Source organism: Epinephelus lanceolatus, chromosome 21 (assembly GCF_041903045.1).
Source record: "Epinephelus lanceolatus isolate andai-2023 chromosome 21, ASM4190304v1, whole genome shotgun sequence".
Classification (NCBI taxonomy): Eukaryota; Metazoa; Chordata; class Actinopteri; order Perciformes; family Serranidae; genus Epinephelus; species Epinephelus lanceolatus.
Window position 1 is genome coordinate 38474610 of NC_135754.1, and position 16245 is coordinate 38490854.

A 16245-nucleotide genomic window follows, 5' to 3' on the forward strand; every position below is an offset into this window, starting at 1 on the left:
TTGGAGCAGTATTTTTAAACAGGCTGCAGGGACGAGCGCTGAGCAGAGTTACTGTCACGTCCTTGAACAAGAAACTGAATCTCTGCCAGCTCCACAGGTGCTGCTCTCAGGCAGCTCTACACTCACAGTCGCCCCAGGACCCATTTCATCCCCTTCAAACAGGAGAGTCTATACTTTATGAAGACACTGGGAGACACGAGCTGTGTCCCAACCAACACTGGAAAACAGAGACGCTACCCACAAACAGGTGAAACACAAAGAGGTCGTCGTCCATTCGTTGGTTTTAAAGCCTTGAGTTTGGCATTTTGCACCATGTCGCCATCTTAGTTTTGTGGAGCAAGGATTGACCATAGTTGGACCTGTGGAAGATACACACTCTACACCTCTATCCTGATTGCCAAGTCGCCATGGTAGTGTCATCACAAGGCAGCCACGCCCTAAAGCATAGCGTACCCTACTTTATTGTCTATTTGACTCTAAATGGGATCATGATTTAAAAACTGAACATCATGCTCTATTAAAGAGTACTTTAAACTAACAAATGAGACTATAGACTCATTAGGAAAATGTTTATTGGGGTAATGAAACAAGAGAGAAGTACGTTTTTGTTCCTTGTTGACTTTAAATAACCAGACTGGAGTCGCCCCCTGCTGGCCATTAAATGGAATGCAGGTTTATTAAGACCCGCAGGCAACGTCCATTTCTTTTGTACAGTGTAGATCTGAACTGGTCTTAGAGGGAATAAAAGGTGTTGAATTTTTAAAAACAAATTTTGCATTCTTTTTGTGAAGTTTAATTGATGTTTTAAAGTTGCAGTTTGATTGATGTCTGACAGCGTGAGCGCGGTGCCCAGAGAGGCAGTCAGAGCTACAGGCTACAATGAGGCTAAAAACAGAGTTCAAATGAGGTTTTTCCAAACAACTTTTTATGTCGGGGCTTCAGGACACTTGGATCACTACGGACGAGCAGTATGGAGATATTTTGTGGTTTCAATGATGTGTTTTTGGACGTTTGAATCTGGGGCGCCGTCAGCCTCCATTAGGTGGAGTTGTGTTGCTACCTCCTCTCCCCTTGGATCTCTGCAAGTGATGTGAGGACTCTAAAACTTCACCTGAGCCTCCCTCGGCATATGGGTGAGTAGATAATGGCTGAATTTACATTTTTGGGTGCACTATCCCTTTAAAGAGACTTCATCAAATGTTTTATTTTGTCCAACTGACATTTCCAAACTCCCCAGAAATAAATTTACTATGATGTAAACCAAGGAAAGCAGCAAATTCTCACATTTGAGAACCTGGAAATATCACCTTTTTCCTTGAAAAATGACTTAAACAATTGATTATCAAAATAGTTGTCGATTCATTTCGGTCAACTGAATAATCAATTGACCAGTTCTGTCAGCGTTGAGCTGAAGACTGATAAAACGAGTATCCAGTGCGGTTTAATGTGATTGAAATGAGTCAATATCCGTACTTGTGAAGCAAGAAAACCTTTATCTGGGTAGCTGAGTGCAATATGATCAGGAGATCAATCCTGAGATTGTTCTGTAAATAGTTTTCTAAGAAATAAAAACAGAGCAACTTCTGATCATCATATATTAATTTCAGGCTTAAAATAACTTCTGGTTAAGTCTTGCCTACTTCTGCTTTAAACTCCGCCCATCCCAAGTACAGATGTGGATACAGATAATTGAGTTGGTCGAACAGATACAGATATGGATGAACTCACTCATCCCTTGAATCTGTAAATATTCTGGGGCACTTCACAGATGAAAAGATGAATCAACTACGTGCGTGAATAAGTGAATAGATAGTTGATGAGGTGATGAGGATGAGGATGTCTGAACTGTCAGCAGGTTAAGTACCCTCATATATCAGAGAAGGTTCCAGCGCAGGAGAAGATATTTAAAACTTTTTAATATGGAGTCATTTGTCAGTTGAAGCTTCTCCACTTTCTTACACATTATAAAATGATGAAGTCTCTGGTGTCGGAAGCTGCGTTTGGGTCTCTGCAGTCTCGGCGCTTGAAACCAAATTTCTGGAAAATGTTGTTTTGACTCAGAAAGGAAGTCAAAGGAAGCGACATCAAGGACGAAGCTGCAACACAGTCTCTGAATGTCAGAGTGCAGCGCAGCTCTCGGGAGAAACGACATCCCTGAGTCAATATTATAGTCGGCTCACCCTCACCTGGTGGCTCCGCAGCAACCGCATCAATCAGTCCTCAGATGTCGACACCCCCTGCTCTGCAGCTCCCTCTCTCTGCCCTTCATCCCTCCCTCCCTTTCTCTGTCTCTCTTCCATCTCCTTCCAGATGTCAACAAGTTTGATCAGGCTGACATGGGAAAACTGCCGTTTGGCTGCTGCTGCTCGGCTCTCTGACAGATCCTCTACCCTGTCTCTTCTCCTTCTCTTTTGCTCCCCAGTCACTTGTGATTCCAACACGCTTGATCTGCTACACCACCGCCACCACCTCCACCACCACCCGCCCCCTCTCCTCTGGCATGTCATTGAGGTGACATGACTCACACCGTCATGCAGCACAAAGAGATAAGTTTGAGATGTTCAAGGGCGACTGTATATTCTGTATTTCAAAACGCTCTGTTCAGATTTAATCCTCTCAGCGATTTCCGAGTGCGACAGCGTGCAGGATGTGACAAGCCCCATATCCAAACTACGTTGAGTTTTAAGATAGCTGGTATTTTTCCCCAATCCTATCTCTCCACATGTTCAAGAGACTCGAGTCTTTTCTTGCTCCGACACAGATTTGTGCAGTGTGAGTGTGTTGGAGGGTATCATGTAAATCAATACTGATTAAAGATGGTGAGGACCTCCATTTTGCACTCTGCCAGCCTGCAGTCAGGCTGCAGTAGTACCAGCTTGTGCCTTTCTCATGAGATAAGTGCCTTTTTATCTGAAGGATAAATACCTGGTGATCTTTGAAAAGCCAAGGAGGTTGTTTAACAAAACACAATGGAGAGGGTATTTCTACAAACGTCAGAATCTCTTTACCACGCCTATTCAGATTCAGAGAAAAAACTCCATCTGCTGCACAATAAAAAGGAGTTTAACCTTTTTACCAAGTTGTAACTGTGTAAAAGCAAAGATGGCGGCCTGTAAATGCATCTCTGTTTGCTTGTCTCGTAGAAACTGTGTATGCCCTATTGTGTATGGAAATACAGAACAACGCAAAGTGGTTAATATAAACAAAGGCATAAAACTTAAAAGATGTCGTACAATGCATAGACAACAGGTTAGAATTATTTATCATCGTGCAGATGGATGAAAGGTTTTAAGAATTCTGAACAACCTTGAGGGTTTTTCAAAGACTGTCAGGCACAGGGCTTGGCAATGTAGAAAAAAGGGAGTGAAAACGTGGAACAAAAGTTTTCTGTCCGGGAGTCAGAACAGACACGCTGCAGTTACATGACATGCATCATAAACCATGACATGACCAAGAACTTTTGTGCAATTTGCATGATTTAGTTATTACAATGTGCACAAAAAAGGCACTTTAAAGGTTCAGTGTGCAGAACTTAGGGGAAATGAAATATAAAATCAATTAATTATTGTTTATAGTCATCTGAAAATAATGCTGCCTTCAAATGGAACTCATGAGTTTGTGGCTACGACATTTGAAGCCATGAACAGAACATGTTTGGCATTCAAGTATTCAAGTCATGAGAGCACCACCGCTACAGTACACAACAGCAAAACGGACGCCGCTGTCAGAGTGTAGAAGCCACAGAGGATAACAATTTAGCAAGCTAGCAAGTGGGTCACGCAATGCAGGTAACGCCAAAGCATCTACCTTTTTTGTCTCCTCCTGTGTTTCTAGAGTTTTTCCATATCTGCCATGAGGTTCCAAGGACAAAGGGTGTTGTGTGTTGTAAAGCCTTCTAAGGCAAATTGTGATTTGTGATGTTGGACTAGAGGCTATAAATAAAATTGAAGTGAATTGAATAATGACAGAGATAAAAGATGAGGCCGTTGGAAATGTCAACACAAGGTTGAGGAGGCAGCAGGCTGAGCAAAGCACCCAGACGTCCCTCTCCCCAGCAAAGCTTTCCAGCTCCTCCTGGAGGACCCCGAGGTGTTCCCAGACCAGAGATATATAATCCCTCCAGTGTGTTCTGGGTCTGCCCCAGGGCCTCCTACCAGCTGGACGTGCCTGCAACCACCTCAACTGACCTATTCGATGCAAAGTAGCGGCGGCTCTACTCCGAGCTCCCTCCAGATGTCTGACTCCTCCCCCTATCTCTAAGGCTGAGCCCAGACACCCTACAGAGGAAACTCGTTTCACACGCTTGTATCTGCGACCTCATTCTTTCAGTCACTACCCAGAGCTCATGACCATAGGTGAGGGCTGGGACGGAGATGGACCAGGAAATAGAAAGCTTTGCCTTCTAGCTCAGCTCCCTCTGATCCACAACAGTCCAGCAAAGCACCCGCATCACTGCAAACACCATCTCACGCTCCACTCTACCCTCACTCGTGAACAAGACCCTGAGATACTTGAACTTCTTCACTTGGGGCAGTAACTCGATCCCAACGTGGAGAGACAAACTCTACACAGCTAAAGTTACAATATATCATTTTCCATCCACTGAAAAGTGAACGTCCATGGCGTCTGCTATTTCTGGAAATGTCAGCAAACACATCACAACTCATGAACTCAGAGCTTTCACAGAATTTCTAATTACCAGTTTTTGAATACCACAAGATGAGGCGTTCACGTGTAGCCTTCTCATTGTAAACACAGTAGACACGCCCCATTTGAAGTCAACATAAATATTGTTGTGTTTTTGTTACCGCCATGTTGTTTCTACAGTAGGCCACAGGGCACAAATTAAACACTGGCTCTAATAGGGCCATTTGCATTTCAACATCGGCCACCATCGCTCTCCTACACGCAGGGCACACGGGAGGAGCTTCAGTTGGTTGCAATCTGCAACCTCACCACTAGATGGCACTAAATCCGACACACTGGATCTTTATGTCAAGAAGTAACATAGATGATAGCTGGCAACGTAAACTGTTGAGCCTACGGTTGCAACAGCATGAGATTTTCAGGGTATGTCTCAGAAAATATCGCAATTTCACGTTATCAAAGTATAACAGAGTTTATATTATTATCAATCAGAAGGACTCTTAAGGGAGGGAAAATGGAAGGGTTATTTTTTGGTTGAACAAACATTTTATTACTATAATTGAAACCTGAAACCATTTTGTTGATGGAAGTTTGTGTAAAAATAACTAACATAAAGGGAGATTCTCCATCCAGCTGCCATTATCTTTCCAATAGAGACAGAGCGCAATGAGTCATAATCTGAAAGCCACGCCCCCAAAGGGGAAAGAGGCCCGCTTTCCCCTCACACTTTGCCCCTCTGTTTCCAGCCTGTTGAGTTGAATCCAAATGCCGAAAAGTTGCTGTGTGGTGGGCTGCACGGCCAATAAAAACCCAGAGCTTAGCTTTTATCAGCTGCTGAGTAGTCTGAGTGGGCGGAAGTTCGCTGCATAGATCAGCCTCTCATTGGGCGGAACGAGCCACCCGCTAAAGTCCCACCCTACCACCTCCGGTTGCAGTTTTCAACACGTCCTTTACTAACTTTTGCGGTGTTTGATCTTGCGGGGATGTAGCCATTTTTCTGCTGTGGTTCGCGTCCTGTAGGCGATATTTTTGTGGGCGTGTTACACCAAAACCTGTTTCCCCCAGCAATATTTTTGTAAGCGCACCATTGCTGTGGCACCGCCCAGAACGATTGTGATTGGTTGAAAGAAATACAAGCAGCCGGGGTGTTTTTTTCTCCAATCTTAAAGTGAGAGTCGGCCCAGCCAGACCTTTCTTTTCTTGAGAAAGGTCTGGTGAGCAAGACTAGCTGCCGCACAGAAAAACGGAACCTTATAGAAGACTAAAGTGGATACAGGCAATAAAACATGAGGCTTTAACAGGGAAGAAACTGTGGGATCCTGACACTCGGTATGCCTACAGTATGTGTGCAGCTAACACTTTGTCAAACCCTCCAAATGTATTTGTTAGAGTAACAGTTAACTGCTCATTTACCAATGAGAGACCATTGGGGTTTCAGGATGTGTGTATTTAACTGCCATTGTTCTATCACTACCTGTTTGACTCTGAAGAAGACGCAGTAGCTTCGAAACGTCAGTCTGTTTGCACCTTATTAAAAGCTCTGCAATTTTATTGAGTGCTCCAGCCTCCTTTCATTTGGGTTCAGTCATTTTTTGAAGTGGCCCACTTGATTTGATTGATTTGACTGTCTAACAGTTAACTGTATTTATGTATGTTAAGCTAAAGCATTGACAGTATGAATGCAACTTCTGTTATAATTGAGCCCAGCGCTCCACGATTCAAGCAGTCCATTCCAGCGGTCCGCTCTAGCACTTGTATCAATCTACCAGCAACAATGTGTGCTGATAGCAGGAGCAGGCTGACGGCTGCTGAGCGTATCCAAATGCTCATCTTCTTAAAGAAGAATCTCCACATCATGTTTTTTCCAAGACGAGCAAGGTAAGGAGAAGGGACACTGAGGTAGACCAACAATATTAAGCTTATCAATATACCGTTGCATCTCTGGTAGGCACAGCGTGCTAAAATAATCCTTTGCCATCTTATTATTAGCTAATTATTAGCTAGCTATAGCTAATAATTTTAGCTAGCTAGCTAGCAATTCAGTCGTGGAGACCTGAAGGCGCGGCTGCGGAGGCAGAATGACAGTGAACGAGCGAAGAAGCGAAAGGAAAGCGGGCCTCTTTCCCCTTTGGGGGCGTGGCTTTCAGATTATGACACGTTGCGCTCTGTCTCTATACCGTAAATAAGCAAATGTACATGGTATATCACTGTGACCCTACTTGAGTCACAACAGATTTATAAACTGGGACAATAAGAGTTACTTTATATATAATTTCCCCCAATAAATGTAAACCACTCAAATCCTGATGCATCTTGTTTGAAATCAATTTAGTCAGCAAGTGACGACCTACCGAAACGTCACAATCATTAAATAAATGGCACAATTGTGCCTGTGTTGTTTTTCTCTAAAGCGTAATGTGTTATTTCATTAAATTTTGTGATTTTTTTTATTTTTTATGTTGCAACATTGTTTTCGTACAAGGCGGCTCGCTTCCACTACACGAAACCACCCTTTGTACCCTCACCCTGTATTACACCTGCCAGAGCTACGTGCATCTGCCAGAGTTTACAGGACTGTCATGACTCCAGATGTTTCACTATCTTGCTGTGAAGCTTCCGATTACAGGAAGAAAATAGATTTTATTTTCTGGCCTCATGTCCCATCCCTAGTCAGAGATTTATCTTTCAGAAAAACAGATGCTTGGCTCTGTGGCTCTAATGCATGTGTATATATTAAACTGCAGATGTAAAGGAGGACAAACCCATCCCTGAGTGTTTCACCCACTTTCACATCTGAAGAAAAAAGACTGAGCTCAGTCTATGTTTACGATGCAAATTAGTTTTTGTCATTACAGCTGGCTGCTTGTCTTCCAAGTGGACACTGCTGCTTCTGTATTTTCAAACCACTGCATTAACATCCAGTAAATGGTCTATAAACCAGCATCATTGTCCGTATCACTCTTTCCATCTCTCTGACCGGCAGCAGCATCTGTACATCCTTCAATGGCTCTCTTTTATGCTGCCCCAGATGCCAACCACACAGAGCCAGAACATCAACAGCCTCCTGTCCGCACACAGGCAGTAAACAAGTGCTGCTGCCAGACGCAACCGACACCACCAGACACTCACACCCGCCGATCCTCTCAGACACTCTGTCCCGTCAATATCTGCGCTAAGAGGCATTTCAACACACACTTCTAATGCATTTCAAATGGGCTGCAGCATTTCAAACTGATTATTCTGGCAGGATAACTCAGTCAGAGGCTTTATCTCAAATCAAAGCAAATTAAAAAACAACTTAGAAGACGCTTCAACTCAGTGTCCCACATATTAGAAATTCATACACTGCAGTACTGCCGGGAGATTTTTTTTTTTTTTTTAAAAAGTGCCAAAGACGCACTTTAACTGTGTAAAGTGATATGTAATGTATGTCTCAGAAACATGCAGGGGAAGACAGATGTGCAGCAGATACACACAGCATCACACTGGAGAAGAAAGTGGAGGTAAACAGCAGTAGTTTCCCAGCACCCCCAGCAGCGCGTCAGAGAAGGGCACTCAAGTTAGAAATACCTGCAACTACAGAATGGACGGAGAGAGAGGGGACATGCCTGGGAAGGAGGAATTGCCCATTCTCCGCCTCGATGCACCTGTTTACGGTCCTCTACCGCGCCGTCACTTTCTCTCTTATCTTCTTTATAAGCTCTTCTTTCTTCCCCATTCACTCTTCTTCTGCTGTTCTCTCTTCTCGCTCTTCTCGCTCCCGTTTTATCCCTTTCTTCTCAGCACGTCCATGTCTCAGCTGTGTCAGCATGTGTGTGAAGCGTCTGCTCGGACAGGGATGCTCTGCCTGTGATGAGAGCACGCCGGAGTGCAGAGGCGCTCCTAACCATGTCTTAGCATGGCCACTGAATAAACTCATGTTTTATGGATGCAGAGCCCTCCCCGCGCTGCCTCTCTTAAAGGGCCTGCATCCTCTAACCAGCTGCCTTTGATCTGAGCGCCGTCATTATACGCATTGGATTTTAATCATGTGTCTGTGGGAATATACTGTAGTGTGCATCTGTAATTCAATATCACTATGTGGGCTTGACACCGCGCTCGCAGTGCAGCTGAGGAGAGGAAGCAACTGATGGAGGGATGAAAAGAAATCCAGAGATGCAGATGTTTCTGTGACACTTTTCAGCAGACAAACTGGTGGTGGTGATGAATTATGAATACCAGCCAGCAAAGTGCGGAATAGCAAACACTGATAGCATATCATGAACGGGGCTGCGCCTGCATGCGTGATGAAACACTGCAGCTGATCTCAGAGTATATGTGTGTGTGTGTGTGTGTGTGTGTGTTTGTGTGTGTGTGGGTGTGCCTGCAACAAAGGATATTGTCAAAGTAAATCCTGCACTAGCACCGGCTGTAATTCAATCCTGAGTTGAAGGCCATGAATTAATGAGACAGAGCGTGTGTGTGTGTGTGACAGGATGTGTGTGTGTGAGGGAGTGTGTTCAGGGTCAGGGGGGCTGTGTGTCATGCACACACTGTCACCTGATAATAGGATCTCCTGGGTGGGGAATAAGGAGATGTTTGGACACCACAAAACAGAAGAGAGGAAGCACAGGAGTGTCTTGTAACACTGACGGCCCTGATGTTCAGAAACCATCCTGGTAAACAGAGGTGGGTGATATGGTCCTAAAATAATATCAGGATATTTCAGGGTATTTCTGCAACAACAATATTCTTGACGATATGACAAATTAGTAAAATTAATATTCTATAATTAAGTTAAGAACATAGAATTGCGACATGTGGAGACGGAGCAGCAGAGCGCCGAGCGGAGTGAATGTGTGATTAACTTAAGCGTTGGTTCATTCATGTAGAAATATAACGCTGCGTTTCTTCCACCAACAGGGCTCTCATTTTAGTGTAGAGCGTCAGACTGAATTTACCAACGCACCATGTCAGGTCACTCACTCTCCGGGACCGCCAGTGTTACTTGAATAAGTAAACACTGACCAACGGGACCAGACTGGCCGACCCGTATGCTCTCACTCAGTGGATGGATGATGTCACAGGAAGCCAATCTTACAAAGGAGGACCACACTTGTTTGTTTTGCTATGGAAGCTAACGTTAGCTAATGTGCTAAAAAGTTAGCGTTGCAGAGAAATCCAATCTTCCTCTTAATCCCTCCCCAGTTTCTGATGAGGTGGACATGATAACCCTTAATACACATAACCTTATTCATCCCTACAACAGGAAATACTTTTTCCCTAACCTGATATGAAGTGTGCGCTGCACATGTGAGCATTTTTGATGATGGCCTCCGTCCAGTCCTTTGGTCTTATCACATTTAACCATAGTTGTCTTTGTTTTTGTTGACGGGCAGTGGCGGCTGGTTTTGAGCCATGACTCCTTCTATTCTGGCTCCCAATAACACAACAAGACAAACACATTTTAACACTCCTATGGAGCCTAAAGCCCTATAGACACGCCAACCACAGGGGATGGTGAGCAACCCACACAAATTCTATCTCCATGTTTTGTTGTTTTTTCATGGGAGCACCACGTAGTTACCCTCTGCTTCAAACGCCAGCAGCGTGACAAGACTCTGAGCGACTACTCTGTGCTGAGCGTTGCACCTCCAATGTTTCTTTCTGGTCGCTGAGAATTTAAAGGTATTTAACTTTGGGTAAAACACTGCAGCCGCTTGTCACTGTCACTTTTTACCGTGCTGTCCGATCACAGTGGAGGGGCGGGACAAATACCACAAAGACCGACCATCACGTCACTGAATAACAAATACAAAGGAGGAGAAATTAACACTGAACCCACACAGACCAGCTGTCACATCCTCTCTCCCTACATTCTTCAGCTTTCACTTCATCCTGAGCAAACTCTCTACCTTGTGCCAACATTTTTACTTGTGTGGATATTCTGTATCATAGCAACCAGATGCAACGAAGCATCTCAGCTGAAAGGAATACTGCACCCCTTATTGTGCCTCATTGCCCTCCTGTGTATTTTAATAAGTATTTAATTTGTTTTAAAGCTGTGTCGTCTCTGTCATTTAAAAAGCAACCATTTAGCTGAGCAATAAAAGTTATTGATAAAACACTGGAATTGGAGATAAATGAAGAAATTTGCAAAAACAATATGGTGGAAATATTGCATATCGCACTGTTGAGCCACCCTTAATCATTTATTTATTCATTAGCCATAACCTCTAATGAATGCATGAATGATCAGAGTCACGGGGCGCTGGATCCCAGCTGACACTGGGTGAGAGGCAGGGTTCACCCTGGACAGGTCACCAGACTATCACAGGACTGACACATAGAGACAGACAACCATTCACACTCACATTCACACCTACGGACAATTTAGAGTCACCAATTAACCTGCATGTCTTTGGACTGTGGGAGGAAGCTGGAGCACCTGGAGGAAACCCACACTGACACAGGGAGAACATGTCAGAGCACCTGGAGGAAACCCACGCTGACACAGGGAGAACATGTCAGAGCACCTGGAGGAAACCCACGCTGACACAGGGAGAACATGTTAGAGCACCTGGAGGAAACCCACACTGACACAGGGAGAACATGTCAGAGCACCTGGAGGAAACCCACGCTGACACGAGGAGAACATGTCAGAGCACCTGGAGGAAACCCACACTGACACGAGGAGAACATGTCAGAGCACCTGGAGGAAACCCACGCTGACACGAGGAGAACATGTCGGAGCACCTGGAGGAAACCCACGCTGACACGGGGAGAACATGTCGGAGCACCTGGAGGAAACCCACGCTGACACAGGGAGAACATGTCAGAGCACCTGGAGGAAACCCACGCTGACACAGGGAGAACATGTCAGAGCACCTGGAGGAAACCCACGCTGACACAGGGAGAACATGTCAGAGCACCTGGAGGAAACCCACGCTGACACAGGGAGAACATACAAGGAGAAATTGAAATTCCTTCACCGTGACAGCCCAACCCTGACCATCCACCAGAAGTAGTTATCGTGACAGGCCTACGGACATGAGTGCAGCTCTGCATGCCTATGAACCAGAGTGGACAGGACGCTGCACACGAGTCAGTACAGAGCCTTGTTTGTTGCTCGGTGGCCTGAATTGACTCGCTGGTAAATAAAACATAGTGATAAATTAAAGATAGAGCTTGCTGGGCCTTGAGAGCGCGGATGCTCCCGTGCTCATAATGCTCTTGAGTGTCTTCTCTTTGCCCTTGAGGGACTCGACCTCACTTTGCTGCACACACACACACACACACACACACACACACACACACACACCTCTACACCATGCTACAGGTGGGTAATAGAAAAACATATCAGTATGATGTATGCTCAGCCTTGGTTTTTCTCTCCTGAAATCTCATTGAGAATAGTTTGTGCGCCGACATCCTCTGCACCTTTCTATATCGGCGGTGAGGTAATTAACACAGTAAGTCACAGCTCAGCGAGAGACAAATCACGCCCTTAAGAGAGGGAGAAGAGAGGGGATGTAATTATAGGGAGAAGTGGGACAGATGATGGGAATGGGAGTAGAGGAATAGACGAATGTATGTGTGGGAAGTTTACTCCATATTTATGAATTAATATCAGTTTTCTGTATGTTTTACCCTCATAAACACCTGATTTAAACATGCATATTCCCTCTAGATGTGGAGAGCAGGGGAAGCAGCGGAGGGAGGAAGAGGATGTTAAGAAAAGTCTTCCCAAGTAAGAGAGACAGAGGACGGGAGGCAGAGAGGTGACAGGTGGACAGGCTGACAGGCTGAGTGAATGACAGACTAAGCACAGAAACAGACAGGTGAAGACAGAGGGAATAAATACAGAGCAGGGACAGAAAAGGCAGCGAGACAGACAGAGATGACAGGATAATTACAGATTCATGGATTCCCGGTTGACCGGTGACAGCGAGAGCAGCTGCTCTCTCGCTGCGTCTGGCCAGGGGAGCTGAATAATGAATCGGGGATGCAGCCAACGTTGCAGACACATACAGTAACGGCACATACATCACACAGGGCAGCAGCAATTACCCACAGACAGAGTGGAAAGGACAGGTGTAGAGGACTTCAAAAAGACTGATGCTGCGTTCCTGGAAATTGCCAGATGTCAAGAAGAGGGACATCGGTTCACGTTAGGTGACGGCGGAGACGTGCGCGGACTCTCTGAGAGTAAAAACAAAAACAGAGCACTAGTTAACTTTTCACACACGAGGTCACACCAGGACGCCACCGCTCAGGTTGGGTGTCAGATTAAGGCAAAACAAGTCCTGCTCCATCGTGTCAAAAGGGTCAGTTGAGGTGGTTCGGGCATCTGATCAGGATCCTCCTGGGCGCCTCCTGCTGGAGGTGTTCTGGGTACGTCCCACTGGTAGGAGGCCCCGGGGCAGACCCAGAACACACTGGAGGGATTACATATCTCATCTGGGCTGGGAACGCCTTGGGCTCCTCCAGGAGGAGCTGGAAAGTGTTGCTGGGGAGAGGGACGTCTGGGTGCTTTGCTCAGCCTGCTGCCCCCGTGACCCGACCCCGGATAAGCAGATGAAAAAGAAAGGAAGTATATTTAAAGGTATACTATGCAGGGATTGTAGGCTACTGTTTGGAAACATTTGGCATTTCATCAAGCTATATTTGAGGTTTTTCAGCACTGCATCCTTAATTTTCAGAGCTTAGTCTTGGATGCATGCTGCTCACGGTTTGGCACCTGGTCGCTACCTTTCTATCACGGCCTAACCTGCACGCTGTGGCCACAAAAGTCGCCAGCACAGCAAAATAAGAGCAGATTAATACATCACCACAAACTGAGAGTGGGACACAAGAGACGATTGAGAGGAATTACTTTTGTATGAGTCTACAGACTTCTTTCTTTGTTTTTGGAAAATCCTGCATAGTATATTTTTCTTTTCAGAAATAAACTTTTAAGGATGAACTAACGTCCCTTAATCATGTATAGTTCCAGTACTGTGTTTCTTTATGGCGAGACGCACTTTAACTTTTTCTAAAGAAACAAACACTGTGTGTGGGGGAGGCCTCTAGACCGAGAAGCATCCTCCACACACCCCTCCTGGTCCTCACCACCCCTCCAGGGCAGTTTGTCTAGAGGAAACACTGTATTCTAAACCAAAGAATAAGATCGTGGAGACGAGCAGCTAAGAGAATGTGCAGAAGAAAGCCCCCTGGCTGCCACTCTTTAGAGGAGTTCAGGGCACAGGACTAAGTTTCAACTACACCTGTCATCATCATCTCTATCAGTTTGGTATGAAAGTGTAGACATATGACTCATTCAGCCATTCATACGTCTTTTTCATTAAATATGTCATAAAACATACGTCATATGTCATAAAACGTACCTGGTAGATCAACATCTACACTTATTTGTCCAAACTACTAGATAGTGAGAAACGGCCAAAATTAGACAAAATTAGCCTGTCCCCCAGGCTACAGGTAGTTTCTATCAGGTTTCTATCCATCCATAAAAAGCTGCACTTCCTTGCATTGGACACTAGAGGCATCATTCATACATCTACGGATCCATGGACACCAGTCACACACCGAAGTGGAAACGAGGCATCAAGAGCTTCACATAAGAGGTGCTCTATGGTGTTGTAGGATTGTGTAACTGAAGTATGACCAAGAAATTCACTTTTGTTGATGATCAGAGACCAAAATGTGCATCTTTCCAAATTCAGACTACACAGTATCCAGCGTTTTCCCTGCCTATCTAAGACAAAGGCGGGCCGCCTGGGTGATTTTGGCCGCCACCTTGGTTAAAACATGTGTGTGTGCATGGGGGGCGTTCAGATGCACGCACAAACCCATTACTTTCAATTTAGACGTGCATCATGTGCGCTCACAACCCAAAGCGACGCACATTTGGTGTGACGCCCTTGTTTTGTCGTCCGACGCACAGCTCCACGGACCTGCTTCTCCCTCCGGTGTTGTGTCAGATCCCGGTTCCCCCTCAGGCTGTGTCTCGCCTAGTGTTTCCCAGGGAGCTCTGCCCCATTTGAAAGGCAAAGGAAGCCCGTATGTGGAAAGACATCGCCTCCGAGATGTAGAATGTGTATTATAGAAGAGAAACACACATTTCAGGACCGCTGACTTGTATCATCAGAACAAACATGTCCTGTGAGGGGGGACAATACCTGACAGTAATATTCTCAGCTGTCAGGATGTGCCTGCTGTAAAGAGTAAATACAGGAGTTAAAGCAAGAAAAAATTTTGTGCCTGAAATGTGGAGCACGGAAGATTTGTGTGCCTGAAATCTGAAATCTTTTGTATGTTTTTGTATGTGTTGCAAAGGAACGTGTTTATTATCAAAACGAACAAAAAGATTATAGCTTTAGTCGTTACTTTTCAGATTAAACTTTTATAGCATAATGAGTTTATGAATAAAGATTAAACTTTTAGTGGTTACCAGTCTTTTTGACTTATAGCTCCTACATCTCTTTTTTGCCTTGGTGCTATTTATTATTAGAAGCTAAATCATTTAGGCTGTTTGCAAAATTGTATCGCGCTTGATGTGAATTAAACAGGCAGTTATGTCGAAATTTCGCCTCTGGGCATGTCATCGTTGACATGGATCATATAATGTTGTGGTGGTGACTTTAAAACTTCAGCATAGAGGATTTTTATTGCAACTTTAGTTTAGTTTAGCCTCTCCTGCTCCATCTGTGCTCTGTGTCTCAATGTGACATGATGTGAAAGCATGCACAGGCATCAGTGTTGATTGGCTATCACTTGTGACGTGTAACCAATCAGAGGGAGCTGTAGGCAGGACATTGTTACAAAGCCCAGTGCAGTGGTGACTGCAGGCAGGGAGGGAGACGGCTGTATCAGAGCCAAAGGAGCAAGTTTTAAAATACATTTATTTGATCAGTTATCAATGAAAAAACGTCTGATGCCGATTATGGTAAACAGTAGTTTGTGGTTACTCGCACACTGTGCGCCTAAATCATTTTCCTGGTTCGCACATATATACAGTACAGGCCAAAAGTTTGGACACACCTTCTCATTCAATGCGTTTTCTTTATTTTCATGACTATTTACATTATAGATTCTCACTGAAGGCATCAAAACTATGAATGAACACATGTGGAGTTATGTACTTGACAAAAAAAGGTGAAATAACTGAAAACATGTTTTATATTCTAGTTTCTTCAAAATAGCCACCCTTTGCTCTGATTACTGCTTTGCACACTCTTGGCATTCTCTCCATGAGCTTCAAGAGGTAGTCACCTGAAATGGTTTTCCAACAGTCTTGAAGGAGTTCCCAGAGGTGTTTAGCACTTGTTGGCCCCTTTGCCTTCACTCTGCGGTCCAGCTCACCCCAAACCATCTGGATTGGGTTCAGGTCCGGTGACTGTGGAGGCCAGGTCATCTGCCGCAGCACTCCATCACTCTCCTTCTTGGTCAAATAGCCCTTACACAGCCTGGAGGTGTGTTTGGGGTCATTGTCCTGTTGAAAAATAAATGATCGTCCAACTAAATGCAAACCGGATGGGATGGCATGTCGCTGCAGGATGCTGTGGTAGCCATGCTGGTTCAGTGTGCCTTCAATTTTGAATAAATCCCCAACAGTGT

The 16245-nt window shown here is 44.9% G+C and overlaps 1 protein-coding gene across 1 annotated transcript in view; it reads right to left on the reverse strand.

The window, feature by feature from the left end:
* srcin1b (SRC kinase signaling inhibitor 1b) overlaps positions 1-8281 on the reverse strand; it is a 179820-nt gene extending 171539 nt beyond the window's left edge. The window contains exon 1 of the mRNA XM_078163485.1: positions 8218-8281. The gene's annotated coding sequence lies outside the window, so the exon portion shown is untranslated. The remainder of the gene's footprint in view (positions 1-8217) is intronic.
* Between the last annotated feature and the right edge of the window lie 7964 nt (positions 8282-16245).